This window comes from Castanea sativa, chromosome 3 (genome assembly GCF_040712315.1).
Source record: "Castanea sativa cultivar Marrone di Chiusa Pesio chromosome 3, ASM4071231v1".
Lineage (NCBI taxonomy): Eukaryota > Viridiplantae > Streptophyta > Magnoliopsida > Fagales > Fagaceae > Castanea > Castanea sativa.
In genome coordinates, this window is record NC_134015.1 from 1,799,172 (window position 1) to 1,805,480 (window position 6,309).

A 6,309-nucleotide genomic window follows, 5' to 3' on the forward strand; every position below is an offset into this window, starting at 1 on the left:
TGGTATCCAAATGGAGGCTAAGCAATAAGCTTTTAGAGATTGTTTTGAATGACTCTGGACTTTTAAATTTCGGTCTTGGTGGACCAAATTTAAGCTTACTTGGTCCTATTGTAGGTTTGATTGGGCCCAACACAACAAGGAACGTTAGGACAGGGACCTAGGAAATATGGCTAGGAATCAGAATTGGATATCCTACCTAGTGCTATTTTATGATATCAAAATCATTTTCTTAATACTCTTTCTAGGACACAACAAAATTCAAAAACATTTTCAAATTAGTCTATCACATTACACATGAGCTAGTAAAAAATTTTAAAATTACAAATTGTGGTGGCCAATATGTGAGGTGGTAGGTTAATTTATGTGAAATTGTAAGAATTTTAGTTGTGTCCATAATTCTATTGTTTTCTTAAAGGGCACCATCTCTAGGGACTGGTTCACACCAATCTGATCTTGATTCCCAAAATCCTTCCAACCTATTAGCTTATGCAACACACTTTGCAATGTGGTTTGAATCATTTGAAAAATCTTAACTAAGCATTTGTGTCTTTCCTGGATGACATTTTCTATCCCAACCAAGTAGACTTTGGCCAAGGTGGAAGAGTGAGTGAAAATATTATAATTGGATTTAAATAAAGACAATGCTTAGAAAGAAAGGTTGCAATGGATTTTGAAGCCGTTAAGTTGGATTTAAATAAAGTATATGATAGATTTTATTCGAAACAGTTTAGAGATCTATCAATTTCCAACCAACATTGGGAACCTTACCATGAATAAGCTATCTTATATGACCCTCCTAGTCTCTATTTGGTGGAACAACACATCTCTAAAAAAGAACCAAGTTTACCAATAGTTGATTAAAATCCACAATGGAAGGGAAAGGCCCATGTGAAGCATTGTATCAAACCGGAAAAGAATGAACCTCTCAAAACCATCTTTAGTAATTACACCAATTACCAAATGGATTTAGGGTCAAAATCTAGGTTGTTCCAATCATAATCATTTAGGAATCACTAAAACTAACTACAAACATTATTAGAATGTTGTAAGTATTCTCTACTTTCTCTTTTGTGAGGTTATCTTGTATTATTTAATAATTGAATGTAAAATTTAGTATGCTTCATAAAAAAATACTTACAACATTTAAACATTTTCAAATAACAAATATAGATAGCTTAATTTTTTTTTAAAAATCTATTATATTATATCAACTTTATTTTGTTAGAAAATAATCATATTATTTTAAGAAAAATTTGGGACTAACACTTATAAGTCTCATTTATTATTTTCAATTTTCACTAAACAAAAAACAAGTAGTCAAATTTTTTATCGTATATCACGCAAGTTTGCTACTAGTTATAAGCAAAAAAAGAAAAATGATAAATAAAAAAATATCGAGATATGACTTACAGTAGAAGAGTACATAATCCAACTAACTATGCCAACGTAGGATCTTGTCTTTTCTTCTCGCTTGATGGTCAACTTGTGTACTTCGCACACTTCCATATAACGAAATACTACAAGCATACACAATATTCCTTTATAAATTGATAACTAGCAACTACCTAACCCGAATAACTTAAAATTTTGATAAATAACAAAAAAAAAAAGTAAGCTTTGAAGGCCCCTTACATGATAACAAACACAACCAGTACTTAATGCATAAACGCAGCCCCAACAGCTTCTTCAAGTCAGCAATCCTAACCTCCAAAGCCTCAAGCTTAGCCTTAGTCCTTAACTGAACAGCAAGTGGTCAAGAAGAAAATCCAAGTCAAAGCCTGGTTGTACCATCTCTGGCTCTCATTACATTGCCCCACTCTAGCAACCTAGTCTCATTGATGGCGTCCAAACTTGAATGGTGCATGTCCATCAAGACCTCACACAGCAGGTTGATCATAAAATGGTCAGTGATTGCTCCAATCTTGAAGCCTGCAGTAAAGTCACGATAACGTCCCACTAATTGATCCAGCGGAATGACACAGTCTTGTTGAACATTAAATCGATGAAAGTCAGCTTGGGGGCCCTCCAATGACCAAAACCAAGGGGCAAGTCTAGCACTGTATTTCTTGTGTTTGAACCTCTCCATGAAAGCGTCCAGTTCTGTCATGGTAGATGCAGCCATATTACCAACTCGCGTCAACATGTCGGAGTCAAAGCTCAAAACTCTCTCTGATGAAGCAAGGCCCTGGGTTCCAGCAGCAACATCCAGACAGTCTTGGTGGGCTGTACTGCGTTGCCCTTATCTGCAAATAAGGATACCAGTCCAAAGCCTGTCTGGAAAATGAATCACCTTGGTCCGTTGATCTTGTAGCCAGGGGCTCTACACTTGCAGATTCTCGTGCCTCTGCAGCTCTGGCATCAGGAAACTTGGGATCTTCTGAGTCTGTTTCCATGGCCGCAACTCTGGCAGCAGGTGTCAATTCCTCTACAGATTCTAAAAGAGGATGAGAGAGAGAGGAGGGGTAACGGTGGAGCAAACACAAGCACTTATTAACGGTGTGAAGTAAGGGAAGAAAATCCTGGCAAGAAGCAAAAGAGAGGGGAAGTCATAATTGTAAGACCTTACCTCCTAGAAGCAAATATCCACAAACATTTTTTCCCTTGGTTTTTCTCATCTGCAGCTGTAAAAATGAATGCCACTCAAGTTTCTTTAACAATATATGCAAACAAGAAGATTTTGCTCCAAGGGCCTAAATCCGGAAACGGATCTGTAGGTGAGACATCTTGGAATCACTGTCAACCACAGCAAGAACAGAATCCCACTGCTTGGGCTTCTCCCCAGAAATACACATAATACATATATATAATTACATATTCTTAGTAGTGTTCAAAAAAATGAAATTTAAAGTAAGTATCTGAGTATACAAATAAATTCTACTTCTTAATACAAGCAATTTAAGTACTTTCGAAATCACGTCCAATAATGACAAACTTGATAACCAGTCATTCATATTCAAACAACAAAAAGATAGGAAAAGAAAAATTTACAGTTATACATAAAGCCAGTTGCCAGGTTTCCTATTCATATGTCACTGCTCGACATTTTTTCATCTTGACATCCATGACATGTTACATTTACATTGTTGATTAGAGCCAGATCTTGAAGCATTTGTGTGTATGAATTGAGTATAGAGCTTTGTAAACAAGGACAGAGCTTCAGCGAGAAGAGAAAGGGAGCTCTGTCGCTCTGCCGTATAGAGACTTGCCATTCTGCTTATGGAGCTTTCTCAATTAGCTATCTTTGACCACCAGAATGTAAGACATGGATATTGAGGTGCATCGTTGCTTAACAGCTTTGACCAGTATAAACTACACTTCTGCAATAGGTTGACTGCACAAGTTTTACAGACAAGTTGTTGCTTCAAGATCAAAGTGTGGGAAATAAAAAATTTCAACAAAATTTATTACCGCAAATACAAAGGAAATTTTTTTATTTTGACATCAAAATGATTCTATCAATTGAAAATAAACATTCATCAGCAAACAATTAAAGTTTTAAGCTCAAACCCATCCCAAGATCAATCTGGTTTTTTTATTCCTCGTCCACAAATTCTCAGAAAGTAGTACACTATACAGAATATCATAGTAAATTTTCTGTGTGCTGGATGTAAGACCATTAATGCAATGTAGCATTATATTGAATTGAGGCCAAAGGAAAGGCAACAATTTTTACCAAGATTCCAAATTGTGCAAGATCGACATAAATTAGCAATTCATTGACTATATTTAAAACTTATATAATCACATGGTGGAATGATGTCGAGCAATTTTATTGGAATAATGTACAAATTCATAGTGATAATTACACACACAAAGAAGATAGGAGAATATATATATATATATATATATATATATATATATATATATATATATATTGTACCTTTTAGATAACTTTAAAAAAGCTAACATAAAAGTCGCTTAATTCTGAGGAAAAAAAAACGCAGACCTGCAATTCAAACATGATGATAAGGATAATATAAAGGACATTAAAAAAGGCACAATAGATGAAATTTGAGGTCAATCTCAAATCTTCATCACTATAAACCATTCTCCATGCTTATAACTTCAAACACTCTCTGGCTACTAAGAAAATGAGCTTCATCTGTGATCTGAATCATGAGTGACAACCATGCCCAACAGATTAATGTAGAGAAAGATATATGAAACTAGATAGTAGCATGCCAGATAGAGAACCTAAAAAGCCAGCAGAGGAATCATGAAGAACCAATTTGAGAAAATTTGGTCATTGGGGAAAAACCTACTTCCCTTGGCAGTTCAAAATCCATGCTCGCATCCCCAAGTGCTCACCGAATATCCTCTCTGTCCTCAGAGGTCTATTGTAAAGCATGGAATGTTTACAAGTGGCTGGGATTCAAGGCTTATTCAGGTTAACAGTCATCATTAGAAGTGATTAGAATAATAATACTTTTAATCACAATGGACGTCAATGATAATGATCTAAAGAGAATATATAGTAGCTTAACCTTAAATTCAAAGAGCTATAACATGTTACGAGGAATTTCAATGTTTATGCATTATACAAGGGATGAGCACCATGCACTACACATGAGCAATCAAAAGACTAGTAAAAAAAAGGTGACTAATAGGGGACATACTATATCCAGCAGCAGAATGCTAATTCCTACAGCAAACTTTACTACTATGCCTTGCAACTTATTTAACTCATATGCAAGAAGATTAGCATAAAAATAACCCAGAAAATATAATCCTAATTCCTATGACAAAACAGAGCTATCAAAGACTTTATCCAAATGAGAAGCAGCAATAAGTATGGATTTGATAATCAAACAAACAAATGGAAGTTAAAGGAAAAATATACTTGATGTTCCTGATGGGTTTTCCTCTTTGAGATTGATCTTATCTTCCTCATGCATTGTAAATAATCTGCCCATATGGTGTATATTAATCTGTTGGTCTAATGCTATTTGTAACAACTAGAGGACTTTGTGTATGATCTGAATTCATGAATGACAAACAGAAGAAGATTGTTTAGAGATATAATCATAGATTACACTAGGAGATGAGCTAGATATGACATTGTCAATAATTTTAGGAGATTTAGCTACAAAATCTTTTGACAGTACTCCAAATTTCCTACTGAGAAGAGTACTCTTTAACACAAGTTCATATGTATAGATTATGATTTTGTAGCAACTTCTTAATATCACATGGTCCAGTCCTTTCAAAATCAGGGAACTTAAAAAACTCCAATTTTAGCTCCATAAAATAGAAAACAAATAAAATGGTAAATCAATTGACATTACCTCATAAACCACAAAAGCCGCTCTTGAGCTATGTCTACTCCCATTAAGTAAAACTGATGAGATTCAAATGAAAAATTATCAATCAGATATACTGGAGCAGTTTGCAAGTTGAACTTTGCTGACACATGCACAATCGCAAATAATTTTCCACCATCGTCATCATCCAAAAATCTGAAGTTGTAGCTAAATTTATGAACACCGAAGAGGGTGAAATTTATGGGCCGGCCCGCCCCATTTTTACTTGGCCCTTGGCCTCAATGGGTCGGGCCAAGTGGAACTTGATCATGCTTTGCATGTGAGGTAGGAATTAAAACTTGGACCGTATATAACTAATACTAAAAAAAAAAAGTTCCCTATCTTGTAGCGGCCTTTCAAAGAAGCAGCTTGTTTGGTAATAGCCCTAAGTTGCATCTATTCCAAATTAAGGGCACCACTATTCCAGTTTATGGATAAATTCACATGCGTTAGAATTAATTTTGTACGTTCAAGGTAAACTATCAAACAAATTCTTTGTTTTCTAATCTTTTCGTGCATTGGGACTGGGGGTTCAAGTTAGTACGCTGCTAATGGCTTTCTTTTGTAATATCTTATATTTATAGTTCGAATCGCATCTCCCCATTTGCTTTCCTCTCCCCTACTCCAAAAAAAAAAAAAAAAAAAAAAAACTAATAATGAGACCCAAAGCAATAAATCTATACAGAACTGAAGTCTTTATATTGTTAGCTTAACTAAAGTCATTTATAAAATCTATACAGAACTGTTTGACACTTAGTTGAACTAATAATGGGACCCAAACAGTTCTGTATAGATTTTATAAAGGACTTTAGTTAAACTAAAATAAATAAAATAAACTTTATTTATTTTATACTATTGTTCTTTTTCTTCTTCTTTGTCCATCATCATGGAACCCAAAGAAAATTAAAGACACATGAACCCAATTTGACACTTAGTGAGTGTTTGGATAGTGTTTTGCCGCCACGTTTTGTGCATTTGGCTGAAAATTACCTGTCCCATGTTACTGTTT

General features: G+C 34.7%; 1 long non-coding RNA gene across 4 annotated transcripts; it reads right to left on the reverse strand.

Annotated features, from left to right (window-relative positions):
* Nucleotides 1-1,294: 1,294 nt before the first annotated feature.
* Nucleotides 1,295-5,604, reverse strand: LOC142627897 (uncharacterized). Of its 4 annotated transcripts, none has more exons than XR_012842958.1 (4): nucleotides 5,286-5,604; nucleotides 2,567-3,331; nucleotides 2,291-2,434; nucleotides 1,298-2,243 (listed from the first exon to the last, which is right to left on the reverse strand). It is a non-coding gene; the product is annotated as an uncharacterized LOC142627897 (long non-coding RNA). The 4 variants fall into 4 exon arrangements; XR_012842957.1 differs by lacking the exon at nucleotides 5,286-5,604 and adding an exon at nucleotides 3,947-4,834; XR_012842959.1 differs by lacking the exon at nucleotides 5,286-5,604 and adding an exon at nucleotides 3,881-3,922.
* Between the last annotated feature and the right edge of the window lie 705 nt (nucleotides 5,605-6,309).